General features: G+C 48.6%; 2 long non-coding RNA genes across 2 annotated transcripts; one reads left to right on the forward strand and one right to left on the reverse strand.

Moving 5' to 3' along the window:
* Nucleotides 1-1,497: 1,497 nt before the first annotated feature.
* Nucleotides 1,498-10,739, reverse strand: LOC139075700 (uncharacterized). Its single transcript, XR_011526364.1, has 3 exons — nt 10,597-10,739; nt 9,599-9,734; nt 1,498-3,556 (listed from the first exon to the last, which is right to left on the reverse strand). It is a non-coding gene; the product is annotated as an uncharacterized lncRNA (long non-coding RNA).
* A 2,751-nt stretch (nt 10,740-13,490) lies between these two features.
* Nucleotides 13,491-21,509, forward strand: LOC139075701 (uncharacterized). Its single transcript, XR_011526366.1, has 3 exons — nt 13,491-13,703; nt 20,302-20,490; nt 21,300-21,509. It is a non-coding gene; the product is annotated as an uncharacterized lncRNA (long non-coding RNA).
* Nucleotides 21,510-22,339: the final 830 nt, after the last annotated feature.

Here is a 22,339-nt window from a genome sequence, read left to right on the forward strand (position 1 = left end):
CAAGCAGTTCTCAAACTTTAGCTGTGCACGTGAATCACCTGGAGGTTCTGTTGAAATGCAGATTCTGACTCAGCAGGACCCAAGTGGGGTCTAAGTTTCTAATGTCTAACAAGCTCCCAGGTGATGTGGATGCTGCTGGCCCACCTGCTATATTTTATCCAGGGCAGTGGAGGTGGGAGTGGGAGTGGGGTGGGGTGAGCAGAGAGAAGGGAAATGGGGGCATTGAGGTCTGGGAGGCTGTGGTATGACATCTCTTGGGGAAAGCAGCTCATCCTCACTTTATCTCTTTTGTGCTCTCCTTGTTTTTCTCTTCTACTCTTGTAAATTGTCATTAGAAACCTCTCTTAATCTCTCTCTCTCTCTCCCATCAATCCTATAGAGAGAGTTAGCTGAGAATCAGGACATCTGCATTCTTGTCCTTCCCAGGGGAGTCCACCCCCTAATCAGGACCACAGGATGCTGGAAGGCAAGCTCCCTCCCCCTCCCGGGAGCCCATGACTCTCACTCCAGGTGCCCGTGCCAGGGTGGGAGCCAGGGTACGATGAATCTGCAGTTGCTCCCCAGCATGCCCATCCTCGGAGTGGGGAGCAGGTGGCATGTGGGGAGAGCTGTAGAAAGGCCCTTCCTACTTCCCAGAACTCTGGCCTGGCCCCCAGGGCACAGGAGTTAATGAAGATGGAGGGATGGCCTCCTCCTAATGGGCCTTTCAAGGCCTGGCCAGGAGCCCACTGGACATACTGCCTTTGACCTTGGTTCCTGGTAAATATGCTCTAATGTGAGGTGTCTGAGTCAGAGAGGGAACAATATCTCTGAATGGGAAGTTATCGTCGAGTTAATTTATAAATTTAGAATCAAAATCCTAAAGGAATTGCTTGGGAGGAGAGTGGTAGGGAACTTGATAAATTAATTCTAAACAACACTGGTAAATGAGAGAGAATAGTCAAATAAGTACTGAAAGAAAAAAATAACGTAAGGGGCTATGATATATACTAATGTAATGTAATAGAGAGCCCTGAAGACCCAGCTGTACTTTATTTTATTTTATTTTATTTTTTGAGGAAGATTAGCCCTGAACTAATATCTGCTGCCAATCCTCCTCTTTTTGCTGAGGAAGACTGGCCCTGAGCTAACATCCGTGCCCATCTTCCTCTACTTTATACATGGGACACCTACCACAGCATGGCTTGCCAAGCGGTTCCATGTCCGCACCTGGGATCTGAACTGGCAAACCTTGGGCCGCCAAAGCGCAACGTGTGCACTTAACCACTGTGCCACCTGCCCGGCCCCCCGAAGTGTACTTTAAATATTCAGAATATGACAAATGTGGCATTTCAAAATGGGTAGGAAATGAATAAATATGGCTTAGAAAATTAAGAATTTGATCTTTCCCCAAACCGCATACTAACGTAAATTTCAAATGGGATAAAGAATTAAATATAATAAATGATACCAAAAAGATAATAGAGGAAAATATTTATATAATGTCCATGTGGGGAAAGCCATTCTAAGTTTAATATCAAAAGTAGAAACCATAAGGGAAAGATTGAAAAATATGACAGCAAAAAGATTTTGTGCATCAAAAAAATCATAAAATTAATAGGCAAAGGATAAATTAGGACAATTCAATATATATCTGAAAAAGTGTTGATATCATTACAAATCAATAGGAAAAAGACACCACCCCAGTAGGAACAGGCACGGAGCATAACAGACATCTGATTTAAAACTAAGTGTAAATGACCAGTAAACATGTGAAGCCATTTGTAACAATAATAGTAACAAAAGAAATGCAACTTTGGGGCAGACCCAGTGGCGTATTGAAGTTCGAGGGCTCTACTTCGGTGGCCTGGGGTTCCCCGGCTGTGATCTCAGGTGTGGACTTATCAGGCCATGCTGTGGCAGGTGTCCCACATATAAAGTAGAGGAAGATGGGCACGGGTGTTAGCTCAGGGCCAATCTTCCTCAGCAAAAAGAGGAGGATTGGCAGTGGATGTTAGCTCAGGGCTAATCTTCCTAAAAAAAGAAAAGAAAAGAAAAGAAAAGTAATGCAACTTAAACCACAAGGTACCTCTTTTTGCGGCTGAACTGGCATAGATCAGAAAGATATTTTTTAAGTAACAGCCAGACAGGGGAAGAGTTTGAATAAACAGACACTCACATTCTGCTGCTGGGGCTGTAAATTGGTTCCACTGTGCTGTAGGGTGAAAGCCCTAAAAACTTTCCGTTTGCACCAGAAATTCCATTTCTAGAAATTGATCCTAAAGAAATAATCAGATGTGCAAAATGAATGCATAAATATGTATGCATTGCAGTGGCACTCATGCATGGAAAGTAGAAACTGCCTAAATGTGCATCCACCAGTCTGAGCACCTCTCCTCCAGCTCACCCCATCAGTCACCAGTCCTCCATCCCAGCTTTTAGGACAAGGGTACCTGTGATTTTGTCTAAGGGATAGGTTGCTAGCCTTTCTCTGGTTTGAGCCTCACAGCACCCCCTTGTGGTTTGCAGGGCCAGGCCGGATTTCGCTTCTTCCAGGGGACCTGGATGTCCCACCAAGTACCAGAGTGGAGAGGTAGCTGCTGAGGGTTTAACTTGTGCTTTGTTTCTTGGTCCTGGTGTCCAGAAGGAATAGAAAGCATTTCCTTTCTCCCTAGGGACCTGCTTTGGTTTCTAAGACCTGGCTTCTTACTGCTCTTGGGCCCTCAGAGCCCCGTGTGGTCTGCCCAACCCCTTATCCACCACAACACCTAGGAAGCTTCTTGGTAGTCCAGGCTCACAGGCCTTCTTTCAGCTCCTCAAGCTCATCATGCTCCCTCTGGCCACACTGTCTTTGCAGATGCTGTTCCGCTTGCCCCAAACATTCCTCCCTCCCTCTCCTGCCTGATTACTTCTGGCCTCAGATGTCCCTGTCTCAGAGACCCTTCTCTGGCCTAAGTTTCCATAGCCTTCTTTGTGATGTGTATTCTCGTTGCAATTTTACATTAATTTGTGCAACTGCTTGGTTTCTGTCTCTCTGTCTCCCAAGACTCTCAGCACCATGTGGCAGGACTGTGTCTCTTACAGCCCCGGTATCACGTGGTACATGACATACAGTAGGGCCTCCACATGGCCAGCCCATGCCCTTGGGAAATTCTCTTTGATTCTTTCTTTGATAACTCCTTTGCCTTTGTTTTTCTCTTTCCTCTTTCCAGAATGCCAACTGTTTGGATGTTGAACTTCTTGAATTATTTCTTTAAGTAGCCTCTTTCCTCTCATATATTTTTCTTTTTGACGTTTTGTTCCACATTCTGGAGATTTCACCAAGTTTATTTTCCAAACCATCTATTGCAAGTTTTATTATGGCAAGCATGTTTTAAATTTTCAAAAGTTATTTCTTGGGGCCGGCCCCGTGGCCGAGTGGTTAAGTTCACATGATCTGCTTCAGTGGCCCAGGGTTTTGCTGGTTCGGATCCTGGGCGCAGAACTGGCGCTTCTCATCAGGCCATACTGAGGCGGCGTCCCACATGCCACAACTAGAAGGACCCACAACTGAAACATACAGTCACATGCTGGGGGGCTTTGAAGAGAAGAAGGAAAAACAAATTTTTTTTTAAAAGTTATTTCTTTTATATTTGAATACCTGTGTCCATAACAACATTATTTACGATAGCCAAAAGGTAGAAACAGCCCAAGTATCCATGGATGGATGTGGTATATACACGCAAAGGAATATTTATTTTTATTAGCTTATAACATTATATAAATTTCAGGTGTACATCATTATATTTTGATTTCTGTGTAGACTACATTGTCTTTACCACCCAGAGTCTAATTGCCATCCATCACTGTACACGTGTGCCCTTTTACCCCTTTTGCCCTCCTCCGTCCCCCCTTCCCCTCTAGTAACCACCAATCTAATCTCTGTATCTATGTGTTTGTTTGCTGTTGTTTTTATCTTCCACATGACTGAAATCATACTATGTACTGGCTTTCTCCATCTGACTGACTGCTTAGCATAATGCCCTTGTGGTCCATTCATATTGTTGCAGATAGAAAGACTTCATCTTTTTTTATGGCTGAGTAGTATGCCATGGTATGTATATACCACATCTTTATCCATTCATGCATTGATGGGCACTTAGTTTGTTTCCATACACAATGCGACATTATTCAGCCTTAAAAAGGAAGGAAATTCTGACATACACCAAACGAATGAACCTTGAGGACATTATGCTAAGTGAAATAAACAGGTCACAAAAGGACAAATACTGTGTGATTCCTGTTACATGAGGTACCTAGAATAGTCCAGGTCATAGAGATAGAAAGTAGACTGGTGGTTGCCAGGGGCTGTGGGGAGGGAGGAGTGGGGAGTTTGTGTTTGATGGGTACACATGGTTACATTTTGCAAGATGAGAAACCTTCTGGAGAAGGATGGTGGTGATGGTCGCAGTACAATGTGAAAGTACCTAATGCCACTGAGCTGCATACACTTAGAAATGGTTAAAATGGTAAATTTTATATTATGTATATTTTACCTCAGTTTTAAAAATTATTTCTTTCTCTAACTGTTCCTTTTTTCTTAACATTCTGGGTTTTTTGTTTTTTTTTTTTTTTTTTGCTGGATAAGATTTGCCCTGAGCTATCATCTGTTGCCAATCTTCCTCTTTCTTTTATTTTCCCTCCCCAAAGCCCCAGTACATAGTTGTATATTCTAGATGTAAGTCCTTCTAGTTCTGTGTGAGCCACTGCCACAGCATGGTTACTGACAGATGAGTGGTGTGTTCTGCACCCGGGAACTGAATCCTGGGCTGCTGAAGTGGAGCATGTGGAACTTAACCGCTAGACCATCAGAGATAGCCCTGTTTTTTTCTTTTAAGATGCCTCATTTCCTGAGGATACAAATTTCCTTTCTTTCTTTTTAAAATTATCTTTTATTCTCTGAATTTGCTCTGAGGGCTTCTTTTGCTCTTTCTCCTTCATGTTGGAACCTTTTGCCTAATGTGTGGGGCTACCTGGCATCCTTTTGTCTTTAAACAGGCTGGCCTGGGGTTCTGTGCATGTGGGCAGAGCTCAGCATGAATAGACGGAGAACCAGATATTACACCAGGAGGCCCCTAAGTGCTAGAATAAGGATGGCTTATTCAGGAGTGCTGATAACCACACTAGCAGTGCCCACTCTCACCAGGCAGTTTATTCAGTTATCATTAGAGAAGAAGCTCTGATTTTCTTCCTTGGGGTAAGTGCCCAGTACATTCACGACTCAGGGGAAGCGGCATTAACTGTCCAAACTTAGAGCTTCATTGCTCTGCCTATTCCAGCCCCGCTTCTCACTCTGCCCTCTGTGATACCTGCCCTAAGCCTCCAGGCTCTCTGAGGGTCCCGTGGCAGACAGGTGAGCCCCCTTGGCTCCAGTCCCTCTGCATGTTTTCTGGGCTTCTGCTCTCTGTATTCCATCCCAAAGGTCTCTACCTCCTTCCTATCTTCCAGAACTGTTTTGAGATCACTTGTCTACTACTGGCCCCTTTCCGTCCTCTTTGCTGTTGTGGATTTAGAACTTTTGGTCACTGATCCATCACTTGAATGAGGGAGAGGATATAAAGGGTGGTCTGTTGTGCCAGGGTTCATCAGGAATGAGATGAGAGGGCCAGGGCCTCACAGCAACCTGGGGCTTGCCTTCCTTCCTGAGGGAAGGACGGTGGCCCTTGGCCTCTCAGAGGTGGCTGTCAGGAGACCAGCTGTGGGTGGGGGTGAAGATCTGAGGCTCCCTGGCCCATTGTCAAGACCAGGGGCAGCCTTAAAGAAGCCAGGCCTAGGCCAGTTCTGGCAGGTTCAAACACAGGACAGATTTCACTACATTCCCTCAGCCTCCTGCCAGTGCTCACACTGGGAAGAAATCAAGTGACCTCAATGGCACAAGTGCCGGTCATCTCCTCCTCCCATCCTCAGCTTATTTTCAGGTCACTTCTTCCTTTTCCCAGCCTTGGACCAGATCCTAATGGAGCCCTCTTCCCTCAAGCTGCTTTCCTGAGTCCCTGAGGCTTCCCCGTCCCCAGGATGCAGGGCCCAGGACATCATCCTGCTCCACCACCACGGCAGTTCTAGGAGGCTAGAAGGAGGAGGGGGAGTTCTGAAGACCTCCTGGGGGATTCGGGTCCTGCAAAGGCTGTGGTGCCGGGAGACCCAGACAACTCTGGGATTTGGGCCCTCAGGCTGCAACCCTAAAGGCATCTCCCTCTCTCCGTGGCTTGAGGCCAAGCAGCACTTTTGGGACTGTCTCCACAACTCCTGATTCAAGCTCCTGGGGTTTGCCATGGTGCTAAGCTGGGTGGGCCACCCTGGCAGATGGGGGGCGTCTGTGTGGAAGCTGAGGCTCCACAACTACACGTGGAGGTTCCTTGTAGCTCATGAATTCATGAATCCAGCCGAATGCCAGGATACGTGGACTTGGCCCGACACAGAACTTGCCCCTCATTAGGCCCCACCCCTCTGAGAGATTGGTGAGTGAGCATGCTTAGGGGTGGGGAACCCACTCAGGAGTGTCTATTTCCCCAGTCAGATGGAGAAGGCTCCAGCTTGGAGAATAGGCCCCCAGACTGAGGGTTATATGACTGAATCCTGCTCTCCATTGCCTTGCTGCGTGATCTTGAACAAGTGGCCTCCAGCCTCTGGGCCTCAGTGTTGGACTTGATCATCCCTAAGGACTGATGCCGGTATCATTTTGAGTCTGGACAGGGTGCAGCTCTGGACACAGTCTGGACCTTGCATCTCCAGGCATAAGAAAGGTGGCTGCCTCCTACTTAGCTAGTCCCTCCCCAGGAGACCACAGCTATCAAACTGCCATCTCAGCAGAGGTGGCTGCCCTAGCTGAGCTCCCAGGAGGATGGTGGGAGAGTGGAGAGAAGAGGGGTGATTCTTACCAGAGTCATAAAACCTTAGGGGATCCCAGTCTTTGATTCCCCCAGAAGCAGACTGGAGCCAGTGACCATGGGATACTCAGGTCTATGGCAATTTGGGCATTGACAGCATCTCTGAGCTTGCTTCTCTGGGCTCCGTAGAATATGACTAAACTCTGCAGGCCAACAGGTGGGGGGCACAATCTGCTCTCTGAACAGTCAGCAGATAAATGCAAGGTGTCTGTGGCACCCAGAGCGCTCCAAATACTTAATACTTATCAGCGTCCACTGCAGCTGACACAGAGGCGCACTGAGGGAGAGGTGTGTGCTACTCCAAGGAGAAAATGAGGGTAATTGAAATTAACTTGGCTCCTGCTGTTTTTTCCTCCTCCTCCTAATCACCGGGAAATCTGCTGCTGGCTGGGCGGGAGGGCCTGCGGGCCGATGCCCCCGGAGTCCAGGGCTCAATTAAGCTGTGGCAAATTGGATTTCTGGCCGTGAGGCCGCGGAGGCTGGGGTTGGCATTGAGGCATGAGCTGCCAAATGCTATTAGGCCAAGGGCTGGCCAGATGGACCCAGCAGCTAATTCAATCTGGCTTCCCAGAAACAAGACTTGGAAGGCCGAGCTGTGGGCCTGGAGAGCTGTGACTCTGGTCGAGAGGGCAGGGTCCTGTCTGGGGCTGGGCCCTTCTGTGGCCCACCCCAGGGAGTTCTGTGCCTGGCACCTGACCTCTGCCAGCCAGCTGGGCATTAACAATCCTGACAGCCAGTGATGGTGGCAGTTTAGTGCCAGGGAAAAAGCCCAGCCTGGGCATCCAGGGTCCAGGCCTCTGGTCCCCACACAGTTGTCAGCTTTTCTAGGAGTGGATTTGAGTGAGTTCTGTCTCTGTCTCCCCCCTTTCCCCTCTCTCTCTCTAGCACTAACATTCTTGCTTCTATGACTGTCATCGTCTATTAGAAAAAACAGAGTCAGAAAAAAAAATACCACGACTAGAGGGACCCACAACTAAGATATACAACTATGTACGGGGGGGTTTGGGGAGATAAAGCAGAAAAAAAGAAAAAACAGAGTCAGGAAACTCATATAATGGGAAAGAAAGAGGGAGACAACAGGGAGATAAAGAAAAGTAAGAGAGAGTCAGAGAGTGATGGCGAGAAAGAGAGAGAAACACCAGAGAGAGAAACAGATAGGGAGAGACATATAGACAGAGCAAGACAGTGAGAAAGAGATACAGACAGACTTAGGGAACCTGAAAGAAAGAGACAGAAAGAGAGACAGAGAAAGAAAGAGGGGCTGAAGCCAAAATTTCACTACAAAATAGCATCTGCAAAATGAGCTTTCTAAGGGGTAGAGGGCAGAGGAGAGACTCAGACAGACAGAAGTACACGCATGTACACACACACAGACACACATACATGAAAGAGAGAGAGAAAGAAAAGAAAAAGAGCCCATGAGAGGTAGACACATAGAGACAGAAGGAGGCAGGTCAGAGAGACCAAGAAAGGACTGACACAGACAGCAAGGACTCCCTGGAGGAGGCGAGATTGGGTCTAGAAGGCTGGGTGGAATCCAACCACAGTGACTTTTTTTTCTTTTTTGGAATCAAGAGGTATTCTTAACCTAGGCTTAAAAGCTAGTTCCCAAATGGTCAAAGAAGGGTCACGCTTCCTCATTCTTAAATAAGTGGGAACCTTGGATTTTCCTCCCTGTTTCTTCTTGGTTGCTTTCTGCCATCCCAGGAAGAAATTCCAGGTTTTGACTGGCTCCAGCAGCCTGAGCGGTCTGAGAGTCGCCTCAGCTGAGGCAGCCACACAATCTCCCCAGTCCTGACAGAGATTCCCAGTGCCAGCTCTTTCTGGCCTCAGCTCCCCAAGCTGTTAGAGCTGTGATGGACAGGCTGGGCAAGGATCCCACAGGTGTGCCTGTGGTCCTGATTGATCAGGCCCAGCCAGAGCTGGTCCCAATTGGCATTAATCCTCCATCTGTTTCCTGCTGGCCCTTCAGCCTAGAGGTCACAGCCTAGAGGTGGGAGTCCCTGTGTCCTGCCCTACTCTCTAATACCCTGAGCTTGTCATGCATGAGCCCTACAGGCCTTTCCTCCCTGGGACTAGGCCCAGAAGGCCTGTAAAGACTCAGCTCACGTCCATCCAAAGACTCTGGCAGGCGTCCATCCCCACTCTAAAGGACCTGTTTCCCATTCTCTTGCCCCACCCAAACCCATACTGCTGCCCTCAGGTGTCCCTCGCCTGTACCCAGTCAGACGAGTGTCTCAGCTATCCAGGAACTCCTGAGGACAAGGGTGCAGAGCCTTGGCTTCCCGATTGGACACAGCGAACGAGAGAATTGAGAACGGAGCAGCAGTTCTCAACCTGGGCTGCAAGGTGGAATCACCTGGGGAGCTTTAAGAGCCACCCATGCCTGGATCCTACCCTCAGAGTCTGCTGTAGCTGGCTGCAGTGTGGCCTGGACATCAGGGTTTTTAAAAGCTCCTAAGCGATCCTAATGTGTCCTCAAGCCACGGCTGGCTGAGCCAGGAAGAGTCCACTGCACACCTCACTTGACTGAGGCTCTGAGTGGCCAGGCCCCTGCCTGGGGTAATATGGCTGGAAGGGGCAGAGCAGAGCCTGCCAGAGTTCCTCCATCACCTTGCTTGGCTCCTCCCCCTCTCCAGCCCCTGGGGGTGCCGGGGGTTGGGGGAGATGGGCATAACCCGTCTGTCTCTTACCTTTTCCTAAGTCCCCTCTGGGTTTGGTCCTGGAGTTGAGTTCTGTGTTAACCTGTTCCAAGCAACAGCTCCTTTCTGACCCTCAGTCTTCTCATCTATAATTTGGAGATAACAGGACCCACCTCAAAGGGTTGGGCTGACAAATAAATGAGTTAATAGATGTTAAGGGCTTCGCATGGTGCCTGGCACTTGGTTAAGCCTTCAGTAAATGCTACCTATTAGCATTCCCATTGCTATCATTACCACAAAGAGTAAACAAACAACAGGGTTTGACTGGCATTTGGGGGAGTGGGGCAGCCCAGTGACATACATAGTGGGTTGAATGGTGGCTCCCCAAAAGATATGTCCACATCTTAACCCCCAGAACCTCTGAATGCGACCTTATTTGGAAAAAGGGGGTCTTTGTAAATATAATTAAGGATCTCCAGGTGAGCTCAATCTAGATTATCCAGGTGGGCCCTAAATCCAATGACAAGTGTCCTTATAAGAAACAGAAGAGGAGAAGACACAGAGAAGACCACGTGAAGATGGAAAGGGAGACTGAAGCGGCAAGCCAAGGAAGGCATGGAGCCACCAGGAGCTGGAATTCTTCAGAGGTGTGTTAGTAAAAACTCAGTCTTTCCTCCTCCTGTATCTTTCTTTCCTGTGTGTCACCTTTACTTTCACACGGAACACTTCACTCCTGATCATCAAATGTGTGGGCTTTTTTCCCACACCAAGCAATTCTTTGTGACACCAGCTGGGCGTCCTGCAATTTAACTCACTTCTGACAATGTCTACCTGGATATAGTGTCAGATCCCACAGGTTAAGGGCTCAGGCCCACAGGACTGTCCCCCTCCCCAACTTCAGATGCCAATCACGAGTAGCAGGTCCCCAGGTGACCCACAACTTCCTCCGTTGGACTCGTCTACAAATCAAAGGTTCCCATGACCTCCTCAGCCTTGGATTCGATTATTTGCTAGAGCCGCTAACAGAACTCAGGGAAACATTTACTTACCTTGACCAGTTTATGACAGGATATGATAAAGGATACAGATGAACAACCAGATGAAGAGACACTTGGGGGAAGTCTGGGAAGGTCCTGAGTATAGGAGCTTCTGTCGCTGCTGAGTTGGGGTGAGTCATCCTCTCAGTACGTGGATGCACAGGGCAAGGTATGTGGGAAGGGCATGGAATTTCCACGCCCTGTCCAGGCATGCCCTCTCCCAGCACCTCCATGTGTTCACCAACCCAGAAGCTCTCCAAAACCTGTACTGTTGGGATTTTTATGGAGACTTCATCACATAGACACAATCCATCATTAACTCCATTTCCAGCCCTTCTCCCTTCTCAAGAGAATAGGGAGCAGGGCTGAAAACCCCAAGATCAAATCATGGCTTGGTCTTCCTGGAGACCGGCTCCCATCCAGGAGCCATCTAGGAGCCCACCCAGAGTCATCTCATTAGAACAAAGGCACTGGGGCCGGCCCAATGGCACAGTGGTTAAGTTTGCACATTCCGCTTCGGCAGCCCAGGGTTCGCTGGTTTGGATCCCCGGTGCGAACATGGCACCACTCGGCAAGCCATGCTGTGATAGGCGTCCCACATATAAAGTAGAGGAAGATGGGCACGGATGTTAGCTCAGGGCCAGTCTTCCTCAGCAAAAAGAGGAGGATTGGCAGCAGATGTTAGCCCAGGGCTAATCTTCCTCAAAAAAAAAAAAAATAAATAAATAAATAATTAAATTAAAAAAAAAAAGAACAAGGCACTCCTATCACCCAGGAAATTACAAGGGTTTCAGGAACTGGGGTCAAAGACCAAATACTAGAACAAAAGATGCTCCTAGTGCTCTTATCACTTAGGAATTTACAAGGGTTTCAGGAACCTTGTGTCAGGAGCTGAGGGCAGAGACCAATACATATTTTTTCTATTATCTCACAGAAGGAAATATAGACACCTTGATTCCAGACTTCTGACCTCTAGAACTATGAGCAAATGTTTCGTGTTTGAGGACCCCCTTTTGTTGTAGCTTGTTACAGCAGCCACAGAAAACTAATACGCCATCTCCAGAACTAAGTGTTGCTGGCTAAACAATCCCTTGACCTTGACTCCTGCCCCACTAGAGACACCTTAGGGAAGTGGAGGGGCAGCGACTCGGCACTGCCTTGAATTGGTGCTGCAAGGGGGCTCGTGCCTGAGGTCCCTTGGGGGGCCTGGCACTGAAGGAGTTCCCTCCCCTCTCTGGGCCTCAGACCCCCACTCCACCCACCCCCAACCAGGCGTTGTGTGTGTCTCTGAGTCTCAGGGAGAAAACGCCTCTGGGTGGTCAGTTCCTGTGAGGCCAGGCCTTGGCAAAGCCAATAGCAGCCCCAGGGGTGAAGCGGACGCCCAGCCTCCCTGTTCCTGCACTACCCAGGACTTCGGGGCCTGGACCTCCGAAGCTGATGGCTGATGTGGAAGAATTAAACCTCGCACACACTATGTCCTCCTCTCCACAAATGGAATTGAAGAAAATGACATCTAAGGGAGTCCTTTCTATGGGGTATTTTCAAAGCTTCCCTGAGGTTGGCTCTGGAGGTGACCAGAGGCCTCTGCCCGCCTTGGAGCCCCCTCCCACCTCCAGTGGGTGCCGCCAGCCCCCAGCCCTAGGGGAGGGGGTCAGAGCCCCCACACCAGGTTGAGTAACAGCCTCCTGCCAGAGGACTGACTGTGTGCAGGACACGGTCTGGGCACTGTGGGGAGTTCAGTGAGGGGACTAAAAAAGAGAAGCACATCTCCCCCAGACACACACTCACACACACACTCTCACACACACGCACACTCACACACACGCACACATGCGCACACTCACGCGCGCGCGCGCGCGCCACACACACACACACACACACAGATTTACCATTTAAATGAGTTGACTAAACCTGTGGGTGAATGGTCTGATGTGAAAAGCTTTACAGAAAGCAGGTAAATGTGAGCAAATCTTCATGGCCCTAGTGTTTTTCTGATAAGAGAGGTGAAAACATAGAAAGTGGGCTGGGTGAGAAAGGAGGGGGCAGGCTGGAAGCAGTGCTTTCAAGGAGGGGAGGGACAATGCTTGGTGGCGAAGAGAGAGAGGGTGTGGCTGGCAAGTACAGTGGCCAGTGGGGGTAGTGGGGGTAGTGGGAGTAGAGGGTGGCCTGGAGCCCCCAGCCTGCCCCATGGTCTGGCACCTCCCTCAGAGCTGTGAGAAAGGCTTTGCTTTTTCTCATTTACTCTGCGATGAGCTAGTAGCCATAGTTGGGTAAGCCAGCTGTCAGGACTCACCTGCCCCTCCCCTGGTGTGAGCTGTGCTCCCTGCCCTGTTCCCGGATGGATTTTCAGGAGCAACTCCTTTCGTCATTTTGTTTTGAGCACATTATGCTTGAACAGACTCTTGGTCTTTCTGTAGCCCGAGTCGGTCCCCGTAGCTTGGGAGTGCTCCCAGGATGGGGAGAGAAGGAGAAACAGCAAAACAAACTCCTGGCCTTTCCTCACAACAAGTTTTATTTATTCGAGTCAAGCAGACTTTTAATTGTAGTAAAATACATACAACATAAAACTGACCATTTTAGCCATTTTAAAGCATCCAGTGCAGTGGCATGAAGTACAGTCGCAGTGTTGTGCAACCATCACCACTATCTAGTTCCAGAACATTCAGAAACCACATGCCCATGAAGCAGTGGTTCCCCATTCCCTCACGTCCCCTAGGCACTGGCTACCACCATCTGCTTTCTGTCTCGATGGGTTTGCCTGTAAATCAAGAAGTTGATCTTTGAGTTCCACTTAAAATACAAACAACCATAAGAGAACCCACAATTTACATTTTCAATTTCGTTCATTTCAAAAACACCCAACCTCCACCCTCCTCCACAGCTTAGAAATTATGTAATCTCTTTGTGTTGAGGGGAAAACACTAGTCTGGAAGTCAGGAGACCTAGGTTCCAGCTCCTTCTGTCAGCAGTATGTGACCTTGTGAGAGTCCCTGACTCTGGGCTTCAACATCTCCATGATGAGGCATAGGAGCTGGACTCATCTAACAATCGCCAGGGCCCTCTGCAGCTCTGATCCTGTAGCACGGTAGTGGACGTCCACAGACCTGGCCGAGTGCAAGGTGGGACCTGGGGGCTGGATGCCAGAAGGAAGCCAAGAGTGGGGAGGGGGCACTACTGAGGGCTCAGACCTGGCCTGCCTGGCCCATCATTTGGCCCTGAGCCAGCCCTGTCCACATCAGCTTCCTGGCTGGTCCAAAACCCCAGCAAGACTCCAAAGTTTGGACCTGCCAGGCCCCATTGTAAGGCCTGCTCAAGCGTGAGCTTCCTGGGGGCCTCCAGCAGTGGCCTTCCTGGGTGGGCTGAGGCAGGACAGGGCAGGGCAGCAGGAGAGGCCAGGGGGACATGGAGTCTCAGAGGTCAGGACACGGGTGGCTGTGGAGTGGGATATGGAGGTCCTCATTAAAGGCTCTCTGGGCCCCACTTGCCCCAGTGCTCATGGGAGCTGGGTCCTGAGATATTTCCAGGACTGGGCAGGGCTCAGCGCTGCCCATGTAAACAGGTGTGTCAGGGAAGAAAATTATAACCAAATATTTGTAGTCGCCTCTCCCCCCCCTTCTCTAAAGAGAGAGTCCCTTGTTTGTGGGCTCTCAGCCTCCTGGAAATTATTGTGCAATGAAGGGAGAAAGGCTGAGATGCAGAGTTGGAGAAGCTGAGAGAGGCCGAATTGATCCATTTGAGGAAAGATGGGAAAGCCCTAGGGGAGGGGGGCTGCTCTGGGAAATCAAGGAAGCTCCCCAGGGGGCCGAGAAGGGGAGGGCAGAGTAAAGAAAGACAGGGCACAGCTTAGGATTTTGCAGGGAGCAAGAGAAAAGAGGAACGGAGGTTTGGGCAACTACTGGAAGGACTGGGCTTGTGGAGAGAAGGATTTGGGGAGATTTGGGCATGTTTTGTCATGTGATATGTTGCATTAACCCTTCCTCTGCATCCCCAAGAAGCCACCGCTGACGACTGATGTTACGCTTCAGTGCTTTTGCAGTGAGATTCGTGTATTTTTATAAAAAATAATGCATTGGCCCGGCTCCATTTGAATTATTCAGGGGCAGGCATATTTAGCAGGTTTGTTCAGTGTTGCATTAGCTAAATATTGGGTTTCCTGTTTTGTGGGTTGCCTTAACCACTTTGTAAGCCCTTCTGCAGTGGGAGGCACCTCAGAAACCACTTGTTTGGACTGCAGCTCTGTCTCCCCCAGCCCTGGGGTCTTCTGAATGGGTGGCCCCATTCAAAGAGAAAATTTAAATTGGGTTCTGACCTGCCAGCTGGGGCAGCCGGTGATCAACAGAGGCTCTCCTCTCACCCCTCCCAGGTCCCTCACACTCCCTCAGATTCCCCACTGGCTGGGTTCCTGCCTCTTCTCCCATCTCTCTTGCACCCACTGGAAAGTGGGCATAAACATTTTAGGCCTCTGTGACAACTGCAGGATTCTAACCAGGGCCAGAGCTACCAGGCCCAGTGGAGGTTGATGCACCTGGCACAAAAAGCCCCTCCATAGGGAAGGTTCCAGCAATGGGGCAGCAACCCTGGGAGAGTGTAACTGTGTGTCCACTCCTCCAGCTCTGGCCCCAGCCAATGGCAGCCTCTTGGGGAGCTGGATGGAGGTGTGGGTCCTTGGCCTGGTCCAAGCCCAGCCTCAGAGTCTAGGTATCTGCTTCTCCTTCTTCCCCATTACCTCTCTGTGGCCTCTGACCTATCTGTGAAATGGGGGCTGCTGCGGAGGTCAGAGAGAATGGTTGCTCCCTCCATAGGACCTTGATTCCTAGTCCAGGACTCAGGTGCACAAGAAATACCACTGGCCTTTGTCTTCTTTTTTTTGAGGAAGATTAGCCCTGAGCTAACATCCACCGCCAATCCTCCTCTTTTTGCTGAGAAAGACTGGCCCTGAGCTAACATCAGTGCCCATCTTCCTCCATTTTCTATGTGGGACGCCTGCCACAGCATGGCTTCATAAGTGATGCGTAGGTCTGGGCTGGGGATCAACCCGGGGAAACCCGGAGGCCAAAGTGGGAGTGCGGAACTTAACCGCCCACCATGCCACAGAGCCGGCCCTGCCTTTATCTTCTTAAATGCAACCTTTGAGTTTCTAAAACAACATCTCCTTTCCTGGGCAGTCAGCTGTGCATCTGTTCTGTGGTCTTATGCAAAGTCGGGGGTTTGGGTATCAGGGGACCTCTTGTCCTCAGTCATCCTTCACCCAGGTTGCCACTGAGACATCCATCTTTTCTGTCCACCATTTCTATTCTGTGGTGGCCCATGGTGGCCCTAGACATGCCAGGGAGCTGATCCTTCTGATGATGGTGGTGGCAGGAAATGGTTGCAAGAGGGTTAGGCACCCTCCCTCTGTCGTTCCCATGGCCCTGCTTCCACTCTGCCATATCCTTCCGCCAGGAGCAGTGAGGCCCAGAGCTAGCCCCCAGCTGGAAGGAGGGGGAAGGACAGCAGGAGAGAAAAACATGACTTAACATCTCAAAACTTGCTCCCATCACAAGTATCTATATGTCTGAATAAAAATGTTTCACTGAGCCATCCTTCCATCTCAGCAAGGCGGCCTAGGCCACAGGAGGGAGGGAAGAGATTTAGAAAGTGGTGAGTTCCTGGTGGGGAGGGAAGAAGGAGGAAGCTCTCAGAACCTGTCCGGATGGTGTACTTCCCATGCCGCCGTGGGGACACGTGTGTATGGCCCCTTCCATAATTACTTTTCATGCTTTGAAGCCGATTAGCTGAAAGCAGTAATGGGATTTCACAGTGGGGCTCCCTGGCCATCTGGCTCAGAGCTTCCTTGGGTGCACCCGGGATGGTGTTTGGGAAGCTCTAGGAGTGACAGATGTGTTTGGTGACATTCAGGAAATGATGCAGACCTGTTACTTCTGGGCGTGGGGCCGTGATTCACAACAGGCATGGGGAGGGAGGACGTACATGAATTAATGATCACAGGCATGTGTGCTGCCAGTCAATTTTGGACTCAAGGGCCTTTTAAATAAAACAGAACAGATGTGTTTCTGGAGGTTTCACCCACCCGGGGGGTACCTTGCACAGGGAGGTAGAGGAGAAACTGCATTGGACTTGGGGTCAGAAAAATGCAGAATGGAAGCTGCTCTGCCACTTGCTTGGGCAAATTACTCCTCCTTTCTGAACCGCAGGTTCCTGACTGTGAAACGGGTGTAAGACCACCTCTCCTGGTTGTGTGGATTAAATGAGATCCTGCATGTGAATACACCCGACCAGTGCCTGGTGCAAATGTAAATGTTTAGTATATGTTGGCCGTCCACTTTTCCTCCTCACTACCCTGGGCAAAATGAAAACCATTCTGAAATAGAGACACCAGCAAAGGGAGGCAGCAGCAGGATGAAGCCATCGCCCACTGACTCCACAGGGAGGCGCCCTGCAGGAGGCAGCGTGGAAACTGAGCCTGGAAGATGAGGAGGACTTTGGGAGGAAGAGAAAGGGGGAAGGCAGGCCCGGGGGCCAGAGTAGCCAAGCAAAGGCAGGAAATCATCTGGTTCAAGGAATGGGGCTCCTCATGCATTCTAAAGGCGAATAGAATGACAAGGGGTGGGCCTTGGGTCTCTGGTAAAGAATATGGATATATCACAGTAACTTGTTGGAGCACCCTACCCCCAGCACACGTGCTGTTGACTGCGCATGCTAGTCCTTGGTCTTGGCAGTGGAGGTTCAGAGGCAGCCCAGGCTAAATGCGGTGTGAGCTGGCTCAGGCCCCTCACCTCATCTCCCACGCTGGGTGCTCAGCTGGGCCCAGGATGAGGGGATCTCTGAAGGGTGGGAGTGACTATTCCACCTTCTCTGTCACACCCCAGGGCCTGGGCACTGTGGCTCTGCTCCTCTAGACTCTGTGCCCTTGCCCTGCCAGCATCTCTGTGCGAGCTGCAAAGAATGTCCCTCAGGTTCAGCCCATAATGCTCTGATAAAAAATTTTTTTTAAAAAACCCTGCCCTTTCAAACCTCGATTTCCATTAAACAAAACAAAAAAAAAGCTATTTAAAGACAAATTTAATATTCTTTATTGGATCCAATGATTAAAAATGGAACTGGATTTTTGATTTTCATGTTCCCTGCTAAAGTGAGCTGTGTAAAGACAGCATGGGGTAGCCTTCAGACTACTCATGAGGCCCTGGCAAGGGTGGTTATTTAGGCTTTTACTGGTATTACTGGAAGAACAAGCTGTTCTCTGGGAAAAGGTAAAGGTCAACATTTGTAATTTGGGATTTCATTGAAGAGAGTACCTGAGGAATTACCACTAACTGGGCAACTGAGTCAGAGGATGATTAGATGTTGCACTGCAAACCTACTCTCTCCTTAGATTTTAGAATCCTCATACGACTATCATCATCCATTCAACAGCTCTTACTGAGCATCTCCTCGTGTGTCAAACATTGTGCCAGCCTCTGGTGACACAAATATGAAGAAGACAGGATCCCATGTGGATGAGCCTAGACCTTGGGGTACCTCAGGATACTGAGTGTAATCCCATCCATTTGCCACCTAGGCCTAAACCAGTCAGGGCATGGCATAGCCCCCAGTTACAATGACTGGTTTGGTACTTGACCTTAAATGTTATAATCAGAGCGAAACCCAGGACTTTCCTTCATTCAGCAAAGAAAAAGGAGCTTTCTTCTTCTGGATGATACAGAAGGTAGATATGAGACCCAGAATAGCTGTAGTCATTTTGTAACTATGAGGGAAGCTGCATGGAAAAGGAAATTACACAGATGAGAGCAGAGCCCAGGGAATGCAAAGAGACAGATCCAGGGCCCTGATCAAACTCTACCTGAAGCCTGACCAATTGCCAGACTTTGCAGTTTCGCCAACCTACACATTCCTTCTATTTAAGCCAATTTGTAGACAAAAGAATTCTAACTTAAATAAGCACATATGATGTGCTTGCCATTGATATGGCTAATCTAATTTAGTCCTCACAAGAACCCTTTAATGTAGAAATTAGCAACTCCATTTTATAGATGAAAATACTGAAGCCAGTGGTTAAGTGACTTCCTGAGGATACCCCATTAGTAAATGAGGGAGCTTGGGTTCCAACCAAGAAGTTTGACTCCAAAACCTGTTTTTTCTGCAAAACAATGTTGACTGCTGTGTTGGCACAGGGAAAATGTCCTCAAATTCTTCTCTCTTTGGGATCCTTCTGACACTGTTTTTCTGGTTTTGTTTTGGAAGTAGAGAAAGGCCAAGTTTCTCAGCTGGATTGACAAAAAACAAAAGGGAAGCAGGCATCAGGAGGCAAGGCCCTGAGATTCAGCTCCCAGAGCTTCCCCCCAGAGCGTGGGGTAGGCTTCAGGAGGCGTGCGGTTGTGGAGCTAGAACCACAGTTAGCTAGATCTCAAGAGGTAGGAGTCCGTCTGGGAGCTGGGTAGAAAAACAGACATGAGAGCTCGGGAGACAAAATGGCTGCCCCTTGTCATGCACAGAGGTTTTCTGCAATCATAAACTGCCTCAGTTTTGCTTACAGAGCAGGCTTGACATTTCTATAGATTAATTCCAACTTGATATTTTGACCAAAAGAACTATTAACCCCTCTCCTCTGGGGGGGGAGGGGTGGCGAGGAAATAGCTTGTGGGGCCTGACTGGCAGGTCACTCCATCAAGCTGTTCCAGTCCCTTGTCTGGCTCAACATCTGGCTGGGTATGGACAGCTTCTCCACTATTCTGAGGAGTTACGGCCAACAGGAAGCTCAGTTCCTCTTTCCTGGGCTCATTTTTCATGCTGGCTGGTTTTGCAGGAGATGCGATCAAAGCTAAATCTCAATTTGTTGGGCAGGAGAGGCAGCTGGTGGCAGGCCTGCACTTGGGCTGTTAGATAAACCTCCACATGGCCTTTGGAAGCCAAATTCAAGATTTAAAAAGGAAGAGCTTTATTTTGTTAACAATTGCTTTACGATTCCCTTAATAAAATGCCTTCCCTTTGTACAGAGCTATGTACTTCCACTCTGTTGTTCATTGAATCCTCTCCCAAACTCTGCAAGGGGACAGACGTGTGTCATTATCCTCATTTCACTCTGAGGATATCAAAGCCCAGAGAGGTCAATTCGGTTGCCCTAGTTGCACAGCTGGTCAGTGGTCAAGTCAATGCTTTCAGCCCCTGACAACTAAGTACTCTTTCTACTACAGTATACCACACTGCTTCTTTCATGCAAATTTAGAGGGAAACTTAGAGAATCCACTGAGCTTACAATTTAACAACTTGCACCACCTGTTCCTTCCACTCCCAGCAGATTGGAACACACCCCCGCTGTCCCCTTGCCGCCCACCCCTTCTCCCTGTGCGGGCGCTAATCACTCTGTGCTCTCGGTGAACCCACCTCCCCACACAACTGTAAGCCGGTCTGGGTGGCATGGTGTGGAGTAGAGTTCCTCCACGGGGCACAACTGGCACTTGGGAGTGCATAATTCTTCGTTTCACAGGGCTGTCCTGCCCACTGCAGAACACTTAGCACTCCTGGATCCTGGCCAGTAGACTCCAGTAGTCCTCCCCATGCTTTAACATCCCCCCTTAAATACCCTTAGACATTTCCAAACCTCCCAGGGCAAGCATGGGGACTAGGTGGAGAAGGGGTGGGCAGTTCGACCCCTGGTTGAGAACACAGGTTTTGGAATAAGATGGCTGAAGATTCAAACCTTGCCTCTGCTCTCCCCAGCAGCGTGAACTTGGAGGCCTGGCTTCCTGATCTGGAAAATTTATCCCGGAGAGTAATCATGAAGATGAAATGAGCTAATGGACCAAATGCAGAAAGCTCTATGCCAGCATGAGTTATTTTTATTAAGTAACTAATAAGAACAACAAAGTGAAGTCCCGTCCCTTTGAGACTCGGCCTACAGTGTGCACAGTAAGCGTTAAATAAATATGACCTCCTCCTTCTGCATCCTCTGTGGCTACCTCACCTATCCTAGCAAAAATAATAACTGACATTTGTTGGCTGCTTGTTATGTGTAAGGCAATGAGCAAAATACGTGACACGTTACCCCATTTAATTCCCGCACAACCCTATGAAGTAGGTACAGTTATTGTCCCCATCTTACAAATGAGGGAACTGAGAGCCATAGAGCAGAGGCTGGCAAACGACAGCCAGTGGGCCAAGCCCGGCCGGCCTCTGCCTGTTCTTTGTGTAGCATAGCCACACCCATTCATTTACATGTTGTCAATAGCCGCTGCTCTCCCGGGGAGTAGTTGTCTGCAGCAGAGACTGTATATGGCCTGCAAAGCCTAAAATACTTACTATCATTAGACAACGAAATTGTCTAATGTATATTTTAAAATAGATTATGTCATATATTTATTTTTATTGTGGTAAAGTTCAGTGGCATTAAGGACATTCACAATGTTGTGCGACCATCACCACCGTCCGTCTCCAGAACTTTTTCATCTTCCCCAACTGACACTCTGCATCTGTGAAACACTAACTCCTCACCCACCTCCCCTCAGACCTGGAAACCATCATTCTATTTTCTGTTCCTATGAATTGGCCTATTCTAGGTACTTCTTTTAAGTGGAATATAATATTTGTCCTTTTGTGTCCGATTTATTTTACTTGGCATAATGTTTTCGAGGCTCATCCATGTTATAGCATGTATCAGAATATTATTCCTGGGGGCTGGCCCCGTGGCCGAGTGGTTAAGTTCGCGTGCTCCACTGCAGGCGGCCCGGTGTTTCGTTGGTTCGAATCCTGGGCGCGGACATGGCACTGCTCATCAAACCACGCTGAGGCAGTGTCCCACGTGCCACAACGAGAAGGACCCACAATGAAGAATATACAACTATGTACTGGGGGGCTTTGGGGAGAAAAAGCAAAAAAAATAAAATCTTAAAAATAAAAAAGAATATCATTCCCTTTTAAGGCAAATATTATTCCATTGTATGTATTGTATTTGTTTTTGAATAGATAATAAATGCATAGAACATATAAAATTCAAACGATGTAAAAAGACATAGAGTGAAGAGAAATCTCTTCTATTCCTGGCCCCTCCAAGCCCCAGATCCCTCCCAAGAGACAACCACTGTTCCTGGATACTTCTGCATCTCTTCTGAGAGAGTCTATGCATATTCAGCATGTACATTTATATAATATTTGTAAATATATTTTCACACAAGTATTAGTAAACCAAGCACATTGTTCCTGCACCTTGCTGTATTCTTAACAATTTGCCTTGGAGAATGTTTCATATCATTATATTTAGGGCTGCCTCATTCTTTCTAACAACTGCGTATAATTCTGCTGTATGAGTGTATCATATTTTATTTATCTGGTCCCTATTAATGGACATTTGAGTTGGTTTTTTAATCTTTTTCAGTTTTGACAGCGCTGCAGTGAATGTCCTCGTAATATTTTTTAAAGTGAGTTCTTAAATCCAGTATACTAGAAGATGGAGGGAAGCATCTCTCCCATCCCCCCACCCTAGCCACATTTTTAGGGAAGATTATGCTATCAGGAGAACCATATTTGGCTAGGGGAGGCAGGAATGCCTGGATCCTACCCTAGTCTAACTGTTCTCTCACCCCCATATGGCCCCATGAGGGATGTAGAAAAAGGTGAGGACCACTTTATTCTTAGAGGGACTGACACCCCAAGGCCACGCTCTCTGGAGTACACCTAGGTGGGCTCTTGCTTCCTCCATCCCAGGGTTTCTCAACCTTGACACTGTCAACATTTTGGACTAGATAGTCCTTTGTTATGAAGG

This window comes from Equus przewalskii, chromosome 1 (assembly GCF_037783145.1).
Source record: "Equus przewalskii isolate Varuska chromosome 1, EquPr2, whole genome shotgun sequence".
NCBI lineage: Eukaryota > Metazoa > Chordata > Mammalia > Perissodactyla > Equidae > Equus > Equus przewalskii.